Source organism: Ambystoma mexicanum, chromosome 6q, assembly GCF_040938575.1.
Source record: "Ambystoma mexicanum isolate Mex_15411 chromosome 6q, UKY_AmexF1_1, whole genome shotgun sequence".
NCBI lineage: Eukaryota > Metazoa > Chordata > Amphibia > Caudata > Ambystomatidae > Ambystoma > Ambystoma mexicanum.
Genome location: NC_090937.1, coordinates 234,036,466 through 234,053,614, shown reverse-complemented (window position 1 = coordinate 234,053,614; position 17,149 = coordinate 234,036,466). Strand labels below are relative to the sequence as shown.

At 43.2% G+C, this 17,149-nt stretch overlaps 1 protein-coding gene across 6 annotated transcripts in view; it reads left to right on the top strand.

Annotated features, from left to right (window-relative positions):
- The window catches only part of LOC138515929 (sodium/hydrogen exchanger 9B2-like), a 1,072,421-nt gene that overhangs the window by 983,450 nt on the left and 71,822 nt on the right, over nt 1-17,149 (top strand). The gene's annotated exons all lie outside the window — the stretch shown is intronic.

Here is a 17,149-nt window from a genome sequence, read left to right as displayed (position 1 = left end):
AGGCTTGTAGGCATTTGGGGATTAAAACAGACCTTGGGCCCTTATTGCATGTGCTGCATAATCCAGATTTCTCCCCAGGAATGGGGAGCAGACGTTTTTCACATTGGGAGACACTTGGGACTCTGATGCTCAGGGATATGTTTAAAGATGGACAGCCCCTCACATTTATTGAATGCAAGGAGAGGTTTTCCTTACCTGAACCTTATCGCTTTTGGTATTTTCAGATTAGACACTGGGTTTCCAATGGGCGTGTCACTCAAGCGGGCTCACACCTTCCCATAGGGATTGAACTTCAAGTCTCAGAGGGGCAAGGACCTTGGAAAATCTCGAATTGCTACTGCCTGTTCGAAAAAGCCTTGGGGAGAATAAACTTCCATGTATTATGCGCTGGGAAAGGGAATTGGGAACAAAGATCCTGGTAGAGTGTTGGCAGAAAATATGTGCTCGAACCCAAATAGCTTGAGCTGTTCAAGGAGTGCCCGATAAAAATATGCTATTGCTGGTGTTAGGCAGAATCCTGTGCAGTGCCCTTAGGGACCACAACACACAATTAAAACTACAAGTGGTAATACAAGTTGACCTTTGGTACAAGCCTGCACTACTATGTTAAAGTGGTAGCAGTAGCGGAACAGCCAGGCTTATCTCAAGAGTAAATGAGCAGTAGCAGAGATTACACAAAGGACCACAATTACTGTGACTCAAGCAAACACTGACTCATGGTTTCAGGTAAAAAATATAAGTACATTTATTTTTAAACCATCTGTTATAAAACACTTCACTTCTATAAATTCTAAACCACACGTAAAATACACTACACACAACCAATTCCACTTGTGCCAGAAAATTCAAGGTAAGTACATTAGGATTTGACAGACCAGTGTTGCGATACTAACGCGTAACCGCGGATAGAAATGCTCACGAAGTTAAAACACACTTTGTACTTAAGAATTTCATACAAGGGAAAAGTGAATAAAAATCAAAGGCAATAATTTCTCTAGGCAAGGAGACTCGAGGACGTGTTCAAAGATACAGATTAAAGTCAATAGGTCTGCGCCAGTGTCAATGGAGCAGATGCTCAGTTGCCGAGGATCACACGTTGAACAGTTCGAGATTCGAGAGGCCAAGAGTTCGTAAAGATTGTCAATCGGAAGGAAAAGTTATAAGAAGGAGGGAAGAAAGAACAAATCTTTGTGGAGGAAAAGGTTTCACCCCGATTCCGGCTGGTCAGACGGATAGAATGACCAAATGTGCACAGTACCTTATTCCGTTGGATTAAAGCTGGTGCCACGGCAGTTGTTCCTGGTAGTTCCTGCAGTCTCACGGTTCCTGCGGCTTCAGTCTTGGGGACAAGAAGGATGACGTCTGGAGCGATCTGCACTACCCTCGGATGAGGCCAGCAGCAGCGAAAAAGACAACGATGAATAAAAGGTGCGCTCCTTTAAATCAGGAGAGGGCTCTTGTGATGGCTATCCGGGCCACTACAGCACAGTAGTGATTTTGACCGAGGAGAGGATTCTCTGACTGAAGAAAAGACGAGCTGGTTGATCCCACCAGGCTCAAGGCAAGAAGACTCCAGACTGGATCTTCTCTTGTCGTTGAAGGGTAGATAGCTCAGGACTGCAGCAGGGCTTCACCGGGACTCGGGGTTGCAGCAGCTGTCCTCTTCTCCGCTTCTCTTCGGTTCCTTGCAGTTCCAGTGGCGACTCTGACTTCTAGCCCAAGAGTCCTGCCTTTTATGCCAAAATCCCCCATTCACACAGCCTGGCTGTCAATCACTCAGCAGGGGGGTTGTCCAGCCCGGACAACCACCTCAGCCAATCAATACAAAGTGCGACTCGGGTCTCCAAGGAGACCCTGTGCAGGGGGTGACTACACCCCTCCCTCACATTCAGCCCACCTAGACACCCAGACGTCAAAGGAGGGCTTCTGGTCAGAAGCCTGCCAAAGCTCGGCAAACAAAAGAGGCAAACCTGGTTTGCCGCGCAAAGAAAGACCCAAGAAGGATGTTAACAAAAAGAAAATGGCGATTAAACCCAACCGGAGCCGAAATAAAAAGTATTTGGGCTAGCGGGTTTAAAGTTCGAGGCTACTAAAATAGCCTAAAACAATACCACGTTATGTAATATAAGCGCAGTAGGAAAATTAGGGTAGATACCACTGCCACCAGCCAAGTCTTAATGATAAGGGAGCGAAACAATGCTCCAGGAGGTAAAGATGAAAATGGCTAAGAGTTAACCCTTTTGAATACTCCATGTAAGATGGGGTGTACTGGATCTGTGGTTAAATGACTACGTAAAGTTAATGGCAACTTTACCCTTTTCTGGTGACCAGTAGTCAGCCCCAGAAATGGAGACGGTGGGAAGTCTAAAAGACAACCCTGTGTCACTGCACTGAAGGTGCTGTGTAACACACAAAAGAGTGGGGCTACTGAAGTGGTTTACTCCAGAGTCCACAATCACAAAAACAGATGTTGGACCTCTCAGCCGCATTCGACTTATTAGACCACGGGAAGCTCCGTGAGGCCCTGGGAAAAGCAGGTAACTGTGCCGAGGAAGCCATCAATTGGATATCCTCTTTTTTAGAGGATAGAAAATCCAAAATCACCTGGGGTGGACATTCCTCTTGCACGAATCCAGCGGATTGTGGCGTCCCACAAGGTGCTAGTTTCTCCCCTCTCCTATTCAATCTATATATCCGTTGTCTCTGCGCCCTTCTTTCACAGATGGATATTTACTTTACCAATTTCGCAGATGATACTCAACTGATCATAGAACTTAGCGGAGACCACACCACAGACAACAGCAGACTCTCAACAATCTAACGACTATAGAAAGCTGGATGAAAGCCCACCGGATGTGCCTGAATAGTTCAAAAACAGAACTTATGACATTCGGATCTTCGAAAGCTTTATCCAGTCTAGGCCCAGCCTACTCATCATTTCTTATCAAGGACTCTAGCATCACAGTCTCAAATAAGGTGAAAACACTTGGCATATACCTACAATCCTCACTAGGAGCAGATGCTCAGGTCACTTTTCTTAAAAAAAACTGCCAATACTACCAGAGACTACTACGCCGTATTAGGCCATATCTCAACGTCACAAATTGCGCCACCATTGCTAGAGCTACGATTTTGTCCCGACTGGACTCTGGAATGCGCTGATGCTCGGTGCAAGTATCTCTTGCATTAAACAATGCCAGATTATCCAGAATAACGCTGTCAGAACTATTACCGGGAAGTCCAAGCACGAGCACATCACCCATGACCGAACAGGCCTTCACTGGCTCGCCATTGAGGAGCGTATTAAATTCAAATCTCTGACACTTGTTCACCGATGTCTATTTGGCACGGCTCCTTCATACCTAAAGAAAGAATTTATTTGGTATGAACCAAGCCGTTGCCTTCGATCAGCAAAAAAAGGGCTACTCAAAGTTAGCCACACTAGAGTCAAAGCTACTGGTTTCGGGAGAGCTTTCCCCACCAAAGCTATTGCGCTCTGGAATGAGCTTCCTGACAATCTTAGATTGGAAAGTAGCTACTCGCTATTTAGGAAGCAGCTGAAAACGTTACTTTTTAGATAATTCATTACATTTTTAACATGGACTCCCTTGAGTTCTCTGTCCTCTCTTTTCTATGTTGTCCCGTGATTTGTCCCTTCGTGTGCTTGTCGCGCCCTGATGCTTGCGAGCTTCGGCGCGTTATAAATATAAAGTAAAGTAAAGATGAAATACACATGGCAAAACACATGTAAGAGTGGGGGGAAAAGCTCACACTCTTACCAAGTGGAAAAAATAAACTCCAGAAATCCAGCAAAGCTGCTGGGGGACTCACTAGGTAAGGGAAATTAGCAATAGGATGAGAATTCTCCCTAACAGCTGGTACATGACCCCACAAAGACTACATGCGATTTTAACCCAAATATTCAGATCACTTTTGGCATGGGTGTGGTCAGTTGGGGACCTTTGCGTACATGTGGTGGCTTTTTCCCACAATTCAAATGTATTAGCAAGAAGTCTGGTCGAGAATAAAAGAGATCACTGGGTGTTTACTCCCCATGTTTCCCCTTATGTTATTGGGGGATGTAGGATGCTTCTTTTCCTGCATCGGGTCCTAGGACAGAGTTTATAACACAACTATTACTGGCAGCTAAGCTGAACCATGCCCGATTTTGGAAAACAACTCAGGGGCCAATTCTGTCATACTGTTGGGTTAAAATATGGGAAATAATAGCTATGGAAAAGCTTACCGCACATGTTGCAGGGACAATGACTTGATTCTCTCCAACCTAGGCCCCTTTCCTTGAATTTATGCAGGACAAGGAACATATGTTTTTAGACCGCAAACCCTGAAGCACTTGTTCCACGGTGAATGTGGAGGGCACAGGTGGAAAACCCTGATGAGGATGAGAATGTTGGGGAGGGGAAAACAGACTTTAAACACTGCTTGAGATATAGGAAGGCATTGGGGTATTAGTGGAACCACTGTTTATTAATTTGTTGTTAATTTTGTTATTATTTTGGGATTTGGAAATGGAATTGAAAAGAAGTTTCGGTGTTTGTATTGGAATGTTATACGGCTGTTGAACTATGGCGATGTTCATCAAGACTTCAATAAAAAGTCAATGCATGCTCTAAAATACATGCATGATCCATTGGGACAATAACATTTCTGACCGAACTAAAACTAAAGTATCAGGTGCCATGGAGCATTTGAAGGCAGATAGTTCTTTGTTCTCACGTTTGCCGATTACTTCAAGTCGAACTGATGACATTGATCTACAGGAATGCTTGAGTAATTACAAATTCTCTGCAGTACCTCTTTTAATATCCAACTGGAAGGCAAAAATTGAACTATTTAAAATGGATTTTCTTATTGCCAAAACCCAAACTGCCAGGTCTCAGATGATATGAGCTTGGCCAAATCTGATACTGTTCCTGACCCAGTGTGTCAATGTTTATATTGTGATACGACAGTTAACATACAGCAAGCAAGTACATCTAGAGCACAATTATAACCATTAAGCAAAGTAATTAATGAAGAACTCTCCCTAGCAAGTTGGAACACGAGAGGGTTCTCACATTTACAGTGGGCTCAGGATGAGGGTCTGAATTGTTTTGATATACTCGCCATACAGAAAACTTGGTTGCTGAAGGATCCTGTATGGGATGATCATGAGTTTATTCTGCTACCAGCCGTCTCAGCAGACAAAGGCATACCAACTTCTGGCCTGCTGGTGGCAGTAAAATCAAGTAGAGGGCTGCAAATATCATCATGGGCGTCCCCAAATAATTTTATGCAATTGGTGAGAATCACTCACGTAAAGTTAACATATGCTCTCATCAATCTGTATCGTAACCCGGCAGGGATCTCAGACAACACCTTTTATAATAACCTGTCTAATCTAATGGAAGAAATTGCTAAAGATAAGAAGATCTCTGCTATTTTGTTGGTGGGCAATTTAAATCTCACTTGTATCCGGAGGGAAAAAAGAAAATCAAATCTTGAAAGTCTGAGATGGTCTTCCTTTATGGAAGACATAAATCTAAGAATGGCCAACGGTGCAATCACTGGAGATATTCCAGCAAGCCACACTTGGGAAAAAGGCGGATCAACATCCATGATTGATAACATCTTTATGAGTGAAAATATCCTTGTAACTGCTAATAAATTCGAAGTCATTAAACAATCTAAGAGTGATCATCATATATTATCATTACACTGGACAGTCCAAGACCCGCAAAGCAACAAATTACCAAAGTGGTCCAAACAACTATTAGTTGTAAATAATGCTACAACCCGGTTTAGATGGTCAACTGATAACTTGGCCTCCTTGAATGTCACTCTTATGAATCGCCAAAGGTCACAAGACTTTGTCTCATGTGTAGACATTATTGACACATTTAGAAACATTCAGCCCTGCCATAGAAATCAGCCTAATTCACACGTGCGTAGGTTTGTCCCCCTTCTTCAACAGAGGAAAGCAACTTACAGGAGAGAAATTCGTAAAGCATGCATATTGTCTGGTGTAGAACGAGACAAGGCAATTAAAACTGCAAAATGCCTTTACCGTAATTGGACACGTTGCTAGGAAAGCAAAATTATTTCAGGCAGATAGTGAAGTGTTTATGTCAGCCTGTTATAATAAAAACTCTGTACAGGTGTGGGAATTACTAAATAAATGCACCATGAAGAGCCAAGTTGACCAGCAGGTAAACAGAGTTACTGAAGCTCAATGGCTTGCGCACTATTCACGACTTTACGCTGATGAACAACTGAACAATTTCACGTATATAGGCAGCTCTTCTTCATGCTGGAAATTAGAGTGTCCAGATGATATTCTCAGAGTATTCATACATAAATCATCTTCTTCTCGGGCTGCAGGTCCGGATAGGTTGACTAATTACATGTTTAAACAAAACCCCAACCAATGGGCAACCATTCTTAACAATACTTTTCAACACATCCTATCCAACAAAATCCTTCCAAAGTCCTGGCGTTCATCTTTGATTGTACCCATATTCAAAAAGGGAGATCGTAAAGATCCCAAGAGTTACCGTCCCATTGCGTTGCTTGACGCTCCAGGCAAACTATTTTCATGGTTAGTGTTAAGGGACTTTAATGCTTGGACCATCCAGGCAAATCAGCGGGACCCGAATCAAACGGGCTTTGTTGCTGGGATGGGTACTGCCGTAAACCTTATTACTCTTAATGCCCTCAAAACACAGGCCCAAGTAATTAAGCAACCCATTTATTTTGCATTTATTGACCTGCACGCCGCTTTCGATTCTGTTTCCAGAACTAAACTTATGGCAAAACTTATTGAGGCAGATTGTCCGACTTCGTTATGCGACATTATTCATGATTTACATACATACAGATACCTCTGTGCAGATCAGATTAACATCTATGGGTTTGCTATCAACTGCCATTGCGACAGCTATAGGGCTGAAGCAGGGATGGATCCTAGCTTCAGCCCTCTTTAACTTTTTCCTTAATGATGTCAAGGGGGCATTTGAAAGCGTGAGGACAGATTCGCTCAAAATTAATGGTGTTCAACTTAAAGCCTTATGGTACACAGATGACCTAGTATTGGTTTTCAAGACACCTAGTGGCTTACAAAACATGGTAACGTCTTTATGTAGTTACTTTAGTGTCAATGAATTGGTCGTTAATCTAAAAAACCCTCAAATTGTGCTTTATGCTCCAAGAAGCTCTTGGAGAAATAAGTTGGATTGAAAAATCAAGACTACGAGTATTGAGGTGGTTCCCAACTATGTATATCTAGTTCTTGTTTTTGATGGCCTTCCATCTGCTCATTCACAGCTGTGAAATATTTAACAAAAGCTAACCTCAGCCATATCACAGACAAGACTCATTTTATATAAATATGGTAAATTCTCCATTAAATCGGCAATAACGTTTTGTATTCAAAATGTAACATCAACTTTGCTATATGGTCTAGAAACGCAAAAAGTCCTCCAAGCCTCCTTCTTGAACCAATTGGAAGCTAAATATTGGAGATCAGCCCTTTATTTACCGGAAGGCATACAGAGTCCTTGGCTGAGATATGAGTTGGGGTTGACTTCGCTGTTGGCCATGTATAACTGGCACATGTGCAGTCTCTTTCGAAAATGTTTACTTTCAACAGTGAATGTTTCTACGCTAGCGATTGTTTCTTAGTACATGCTATCTTCTCATCATGAGTTTCCAAAGCACTGGTCTAAATACTAAATTTCTGTTATGGTAACTGCTGACATCACGATTGATGTTTTAATTTCTAATCCAGACCGAGCTAAGAAAAAATTGTACATGATGGACTGGATAAACACAAGAGCCTTATGCCTTAAATACAAAGATTTCAACAACCAATGGTTCGGCCCTAAGAGATATCGAGATATGGAACCCTATCTCTGTAGAGTTCCAACTTCATTTCTGAGAAGTGCAATTTTACGGCTTCGATTCAATTTATGGCCTACGCGTGACATTCAGGCTTGTAGAAAATTAATCAAAGTGGATGAAAACTGGTGTGCCCCTCACTCATGGGACTTAGACAAATACATTTCAGCAAACATATTGATTATTTTACTCTTGTGAAGCCAGAAAATAGATGGGCAGCAATAATTGCTACCAGGATAATGAGTATTCAAATAACGACCATCAATTTCCTGAATGCCTTGAATCTTGATTCCTAACTCTACAGATTTTGATGCAAAGGGAGTTCTAAGAATTTTTATAAATGTATAAGTTGAAAACAGTCTGAACTCCACTTTCGGTTGTCATTTTAACATTTGTATATTGAAGGAAGCACGTAAATCATTATGATTTGAAAGTCATTTTAGACTAGATGCTGTTAACTTGGGGTGAAATGAACACTGTCCTGCCCTTTTTATAGAGCTTGTAATAGTGATATAAACAGTTCAGCTTTTTTCTTTCTTTCCTCTCGACATCATAGCATTTGTACTACCTTCTTTTAATTTGATTTTAAGGATGTCTTTCTTCAAACATTGCGTACTAAAGAAATGTACTTTGTAATAATGGTTTGTTTGTTATTCTCCTCAATTTTGGTTAATTATATGTTTACAAGTTCTGTTCTGTTTGTTTTTGATGAATTTGTGTAATGATTGAAAAAGTTGATTTATTTCAGCTAAATTCAATAAAAAAAACACATTTCCAACTTAGATGGCACAATGATTTCAGCTACAAACAAAAGCAAGCTGGTGAAGATACTGGAAGAGGAACAACATACAGAGGTTTCTAGCAACATGACAGAGGTCTCTTCATTTGTTAATGAGGACAGATTATCTGTAACATAGCAAAGAAATTCAGCAGCTGTCCTTGACGGAATGACATAATTGCAAGCCCGGCCGACAGTCATATATGAAGACATGCCATGACCTTGCAATTGAATTCAACAAGAAAATAGAACCTTATCTGCTCAAGTATGATGAAACTCATTTTGTATTTGATACCTACCTAGAAAATGCACTCAAGAACTCCATCCAAAGGAAAAGAGCAGGAAAAGCAACACCTGTTGAGTACAAAATCACGAATTCCACAAATATTGAACATTTCCCATGAGAACTCTCCTATTACATTCTATAACTAAAGATGAGTTAACAGCTTACCTCTCAAATAAAGCAATTCTGCATGCACAGAGGATAAAATGAAGCCTGGTAGCCAGTTGGAGAAATTGAGCTCAGTCAGATGGAAATGATGTTGAAGAAATTGAGAGCATACACAAAAGTAATTCTTCACTCCCTTTAAGTATCACGGCGTCATGCTACTACCCTCTAAGTATTTTCACCTGATACCAATGTTTTTGTCCTTTCACTGTGGTGGTCACTGTTTTTCCCATCTGACAGCACAGCATGCTTCTCACAGCAAATGGAACTAATAGAAGATGTATAGATCTCAAGCGTGTTTCTCCTGTTATAGCCCACAAAAGTGCAGGCATTACTAGGCCTTCATTCTCTTTCAGGATGTGATGTTACCAGGTGCTTTACGAAGAAAGGAAAACTATCCTTCTGGAAAGTTTCCAAGACTTTAGAAAAATAAATCTTTGAAGCTTTGGGAAGACTTGGATGTTTAGAAGAGTTTTAGAAGGAAGATGAACAATTGATAGTGATTTGTTCGTCAGGTCTACTGGACAGGAACAAAGATTTCAGACTTTGGTCAACTGCAATGGTGTATGTTCACAAAAAAGAGATGCAAAGTGAAAATTGGCCGCCAACAAGATCCTCTCTAATAGCATACATCTTAAGGACTCATTACCACGTGATGGTGTGGCACGCGCTGTTATGTTTGTATTAAGCAGTATAATAAAGCTGTTGTAAAAGTCTACAAAGCTCACCTTGACAGATCGATGAAACCAAATGGGAGGACCAATGCAGCCGTGAAAGTTACCCTGAGACAGCCCTGACCTATCCTACCCCGGATAAAGTAACCCAGGAGAAAGGGCAGGACCGCCAGGGAAACCCTCTAATGGGAAGAAAACCCTGGTCGAGTCCCTCTTCGTCTGGATCAGGAGGAAGTGGAAGCTTCCCCGACGGATGGCAGAAAAGGATTTCACATGGGAGGCTTCTCCTACGAGCACAGGAGATGGAAATTAGGAGAATGTCAGAAGAGGAATAAAGAAGAACAGTGAAGGGGAAGCAGAAAGTAATCCTCTCACCAACGAAGGAACGAAGTTGGAGGAAGACTGTTCAGAACTGGAGATCGGAAGTATCGTGGAGCAGCGGGAGACTCTGGAAGAAATGAACAGGTGAGTAAGCTAATCGGAGAGAGGGGGGAGCCCTAAAAGGACTAAACTTACTCTAACGGAAGTCTAGGAGAGACGGGAAACAAACAAGTCTGCCGGATTGGTCTGAATGAACAGTGTGCAGGCGAAGACTGAAGGGAGAATCTGAATGAGGGGAGAGAACAGAGTTAGGAGAAACGGAAGGTACAAGTAGTTTTGACTAGTGGAGGTAGGTAGAAGATTCAGAAGCGAACTCACGGAGCGTCAAAAGCAGAAGCGACGCGAAGCACCGTCTGCTTCGATTCCGGATAAAGGATCACGTGAGCAGTTGGCCGTACGTCGAAGAGACGTGCAAAAACTGGACCGCTGCAGGTAGTACGGGGAATCTCACGGGCATCCATCTTGGAACTGCTCGAAAGCAGAGTGCCGCACAAACGGGTACGTGCCCACAAAGACCATTTGTAGCGATGTGTAACAGTATGCCCCCTCCTTCGGGGGGGCACCCCGGGTTTACCCGGATGAAGTAGAAAGAAGCGCCGCACAAGACGAGGCACATGAACTCCAGAAGCCGGCTCCCAAGTTCTTTCAGCAGGCGAATAACCCTTCCAATCGATCAAGAACTGCAATCGACCATGACAGAAGCGTGAGTCACAAATAGCAGCCACCTCAAACTTGGGACCACCGTCCGTGGGAATTGGAGGCGGAGAACCCTCATTCCGGAGAAAGCGATCTCGCACAACCGGTTTGATCTGAGACAGGTGAAAAACCGGATGTATCTGAGACCAAGAGGCCGGCAAAGAAAGTTTGACAGCAGCCGAGCCGATCCTGGATAGAACCTGAAATGGTCCAAAGTACCTGGGAGACAGTTTAGACGCAACCAGGTGGCAAGGAAGAAACTTGGACGCCAACCACACCGAGTCTCCGACAGTAAGTTCCCGATCGTCACGACGGTGCCGATCAGCATTCCTTTTAGCCCGATCTTGAGCCATCTGTAAAGATTGCTTAGCCAGTTTCTGCCCCTCGCGAATGTCTGTAATCAAAGAATCCACACCTGGGCAACCCGATTCAGAAGGAGACACATTCGGAATAAAGGATGGATGGTAGCCATTGGAACAAAAAAAAGGATTGGTCTGGATTGCCGAATGTCTGGAATTATTGTAAGCAAATTCCGCAAACGGAAGCAGCTCCACCCAATTATCCTGAGCAGCCGAAATAAAGCACCGTAAATAACTTTCGAGGGTTTGGTTCAACCGTTCCGTTTGCCCATTAGTTTGGGGATGGTATCCAGAAGAGAGGGCACGTTTGATGCCCAAAATGCGACAGACGTGTTGCCAAAAGAGAGAAGTGTATTGGGGACCTTGGTCCGACACGATAGTATCTGGTAAACCATGGCGAGAGAAAATATCAGAGAGGAAGATTTTTGCCATGAAAGGTGGACTAGGTAGCTTTCGCAAAGGTGTAAAATGCACCAGCTTGGTGAAGTAATCGAGGGTCACCATGATCACAGTCTTATTTTCTGATAGGGGTAGATCTGACACGAAATCAGTTGAGATGATCTGCCAAGGCCAATCTGGAATAGGCATTCTAGCTAGTAATCCCAAAGGTGGTGACCGAGGAGTCTTAGCATGAGCGTAGATTTTACAGGCTGCAACATAGTCCCGGACGTCAGATCTTATAGATGGCCACCAAAAATGCTGTTGAATTATTTCTAAGGTGGAGAGGAACCCACGATGCCCTGCAGCCTGTGAGTCATGGCAAGTCTTCAACACTTCCAGTTGTAAGGAAGGGATTGGAATCAGTACTTGAGTTCCATGAAAGTAATATTCAGTTTCCTTGGTAAGATGATGGGTCGAAGCAATGCTTTCACATAACTCTTTTTATTAAGATTTGTAGCTGTTTGTAATTCTTGAAGGAAATCAGTCAGAACTGCAATGAATTGAGCATTGGGAAACATCTTTTCGGAGCAGAAAGTAGATGTCGGAGAATCCTTACGGGATAAGGCATCTGCCCTCAAATTATGTTTCCCAGGCCAGAAGGTGAACTCAATCCGATAGGGCAGAAAGAAGTAAGCCCATCGGGCCTGTCTGCTATTAGTGGTATAAGCGTTCTGAAGAACTTTGAGATTTTGGTGATCAGTGCGCACCCTTACTGGATAAGGAGATCCCAAAAGTAGATGTCTCCACTCTTCGAAGGCACGCTTAATAGCCATCAGTTCTTTCTCAAGAACAGAGTAGTTCAGTTCCGCCGGATTGAAAGTCTTAGATAAATATGCTACAGGTTGTTCATCCCCCTTTTCTGACAGTTGTAAGAGAACAGCTCCTTAAGCATTCTGAGAAGCATCTGTTTCAACAATGAATTGTTTGTATTGATCTGGGGTGATCAAGATGGTTTCGGAAGCAAACATTTTCTTCAACATGTCGAATGCCTTCTGAGCCGATTCATTCCAGGAAAATGAGACCCCTTTCTTGAGAAGTCGAGTAATGGGAAGAATGATTTCTGAGAAGCATGGAATAAATTTCTGATTAAAAATTTGCGAATCCCAAAAACCTCTGAATGTCTTTTATCCCAGCAGGAATAGGCCAGTCCAATACAGCTGATACCTTTCTAGGATCCATAGAAATTCCCTGAGATGATAACACAAACCCCATATAAATTACTTGTTCCTGGTGGAATTCACACTTCGACACTTTACAGTAAAGGCGGTTTGCTTGAAGGCGTTCCAATACAGTGTTCACATGTTGAATGTGATATCCCGGGTTTGTGGAATAAACAAGGATATCATCAAGATAGATGATAACAAATCGGAATGATATGTCAGCAGATAGATTATCCATGAACCTCTGAAAGACCGCTGGAGCATTTACTAAGCCAAATGGCATGACATGGTATTCATAATGTCCAAATGGTGTACGAAAGGCGGTCTTCCATTCGTCCCTGGGAGCAATGCGTATGAGATGGTATGCACCTCGGAGATCCAGTTTTGTATACAGAGAAGCCCCTCGAACCGCTTCAATGATGTCTGTAATGAGTGGCATTGGATACTTGTCGGCAGTGGTTATTTTATTGAGTCCTCGGTAATCAATACAAGGACGGAGCTCATCAGAGTCTTTCTTGGGAATAAAGAAAAGTGACGCTCCCGCCGGTGACACTGATTCGGTGATAAGACCGTTACATAGATGGGTTTGAAGATATTCTTTCAGAACTGACTTTTCATGTTGCGAAAGAACATACATACGACCAAACAGAATGGGTTTGTCTGGAAGTAAGTCTATGTGACAATCATCCCTTCTATGAGGAGGCAGAGTAGGGAATTCAGGGTCTTCAAATACCGATCGGTATCGCAAATGACATTCAGGAATCTCTAGTTGATTTATGGAGGATACCGCGGGATGCAGTGTCTCTTCAGAAGGAATACGGGTCCCACCGACTCTTGAGAAAGACAATGGTGGACGCAATACTCTGACCCCAGAAAGAGGGTCCCAGCAGACCAATTTATGAACGGGTTGTGAAGTCTTAACCAAGGGAGCCCCAGGATGATAGGGTAATGGGCAGTCCTAATGACATCGAAGACTAGGGTTTCCTTATGATTTGCCAGCATGCACATAAGTGGAACGGTCTGTTCTTTAATAGGCTCAGAGCTCGAAGGACTACCATCCACTCCCTGAATGGGAGTGACAACAGTCTTTGGCACCCGAGAAATTCTGTGTTTCTTTGCCCAATCATCATCCACAAAGTTTCCAGCCGCTCCGCAGTCAATCAAAGCGGGGATTCCCGGTATAATGTTCTCAGATAATATCAGAGACAAAGATACTACCACCATGGACTGGTTAATAGGAGAATTGTCGAGTGACATACTTGTCTGATATGGGAAAGAGTGCTTCTGTACGCTTACCGGTCTTCCCCTAACGGTAAGGCTTTGAAGTTTCCCGACTTCTGGTTCGGAGAACGGCGTGGAGGGACTAAGTGGCAATCTTTCAGAACATGAGAGGAGGACCCACAATACATACACAGCTTTAAGGACCTTCTCCTCTCCCTTTCAGTAGCAGATATCGATCCTCGGACAGTTCCGATCTGCATGGGTTCTTCGGTTTGCGAATGAGCCTTTTGTATCGCTGGGGAATACTCAGACTGAGATCGAGTTCCTTTGCTCTTTTTTTCTCATATGTCCATTCATGCATACGGTAATCGATTTGCATGGTTAGTGTGATCATATCCGCCAAGTTAGCTGGGCGAGGGACCTTAGAAACCTCATCCTTGAGTTCATCTGTAAGGCCTCTCCGAAAAAGAGTAAGAAGACCTTCATCGGGCCAGCCCAGTTCGGATGATAGTTGTTTGAATTGCGTAATGTACCACAGTAAATCTCTACTGCCTTGTTTTAGATCGAGAAGCCTTTCCTGAGTGGCTACCGAAATTCCCTTCCTACCAAACATAGTTTTGAGACTGTTGCTGAAAGCGGAGTAGGAATCAAGGATAGCATTGTTGGAGGTAACTAAAGGGGTTGGACATGCTAAGGCAGGCCCAGAAAGATGTGAAATCACATAGCCTACCTTATCTTTATCCGTAGGAAAAAAACGAGATTTAAAGGTAAATTGGATTGTGCAGCTGTCGAGAAATTCCTTAAGTTTATATGGGTCACCATCATACATGACTGTATGTAATGATGACGGGGGAGTGTCCTAAAAGGCTCTGGCCACTTGATGTCGCAGTTGTGCATTGTCTTGTTTTAAGTATTTCATCTCAAGGGACATGGCCTGCATTGCCGCCATCAGTTGCTGCATTTGTTGTTCCATTTGGGATATCGACTGTCAATATTATTGGCATCGCTTACTGTAATGTTTGTATAAAGCAGTGCTGTTGTAAAAGTCTACAAAGCTCACCTTGACAGATCGATGAAACCAAATGGGAGGACCAATGCAGCCGTGAAAGTTACCCTGAGACAGCCCTGACCTCTCCTACCCAGGATAAAGTAACCCAGGAGAAAGGGCAGGACCGCCAGGGAAACCCTCTAATGGAAAGAAAACCCTGGTCGAGTCCCTCTTCGTCTGGATCAGGAGGAAGTTGAAGTGGAAGCTTCCCGACGGATGGCAGAAAAGGATTTCACACCGGAGTCTTCTCCTACGAGCACAGGAGAGGGAAATTAGGAGAATGTCAGAAGAGGAATAAAGTAGAACAGTGAAGGGGAAGCAGAAAGTAATCCTCTCACCAACGAAGGAACGAAGTTGGAGGAAGACTGTTCAGAACTGGAGATCGGAAGTATCGTGGAGCAGCGGGAGACTCTGGAAGAAATGAACAGGTGAGTAAGCTAATCGGAGAGAGGGGGGAGCCCTAAAAGGACTAAACTTACTCTAACGGAAGTCTAGGAGAGACGGGAAACAAACAAGTCTGCCGGATTGGTCTGAATGAACAGTGTGCAGGCGAAGACTGAAGGGAGAATCTGAATGAGGGGAGAGAACAGAGTTAGGAGAAACGGAAGGTACAAGTAGTTTTGACTAGTGGAGGTAGGTAGAAGATTCAGAAGCGAACTCACGGAGCGTCAAAAGCAGAAGCGACGCGAAGCACCGTCCGCTTCGATTCCGGATAAAGGATCACGTGAGCAGTTGGCCGTACGTCGAAGAGACGTGCAAAAACTGGACCGCTGCAGGTAGTACGGGGAATCTCACGGGCATCCATCTTGGAACTGCTCGAAAGCAGAGTGCTGCACAAACGGGTACGTGCCCACAAAGACCATTTGTAGCGATGTGTAACACACGCTGATAAAGAAAACGGAATCTCCCAGAGCCATCGCAATCAGGGTGGGAGAAGGCAGATAATCAGTATTCTTCTACTGTTTGTACTCTTCCATGTGCACCACAATCAATCATACAGCTGGTACGGTGTGAATGTGTCACTGGACGGTGTGCTGTGCATTGCAAATCCAAGCTCAGTCACTAAGGTGCTCTGTGAACTATGTAAATGTTGTGGTGATGAAGAGCTCTGTGATAACGATTTTGTAGATGATGAATATTAACTCTGAGTCTCAGAAGATGACCTGTAAAACCTTAATTTTTCTCTTCAGCATAGAGTCGAAGGTTTGCAATGAAGTAGCAATAATTTATGACCATGTATCTCGGAAATGGTAAAAGATATCAACAAATTCCTTATATGAACTTTTCTATTCCTTTGATCATGTTTAACAAAAAGCCTTCTCAGCACATTTTTCATAGAACCTCCCTAAAAGCAGGTACAGCTCAAAAACAATTAGTATCCGTAATGGCAGCCATCTTGGATTAATGACATCACACAGGCCCTCTGCCACAAATTCAGACAAAACACCTGGTAGTACATGATTGTATGCTTCATTATCAATGCATCCCCAGGTAGCATACATTCCCTTCATTCCAAACCCCACGACTAGGTTATTGTAACAGATGCCCCTCAACAATCAGTGCATAAATGTCATTATGGTGGGTTTGAAGCACTGTGGCCTGGCTGGGAATGTGGTAGACCATAGTCTGACAATTATATGATAAGACTGTACATTGCATTACAGGAAAGTAAGAAGCGCTTTGGCAGACATTACTGGTACTTTAACATTAATGTGTATCTCAGTTGTTGTCAGTCGTGTTCTCAGTTTGCAAGAGTCAATGCAAGTTGCGCTTGGAATGTCAGTGAAAAATGTCTGTTTTGGTTGCGAAGTTAACAATTATGTATGATACATCTGCAAGACCAGGAGCACTTAAGCAAGCTGTTTCATGCACATGATGACATGTTTTTAGTTTATTCTCGCCATTATTGTGTGCAGACATTATTTTTTCAGGTATTTGTTTTGGAAATATTTGTGTCCCGTTTTTGACTTTTTCAGGTCTTTGTGTTGCCACATTGTTTTGTTTTGTTTGTTTTATTTATAGTGCGCGCCAGAACCTGTGGCATCAG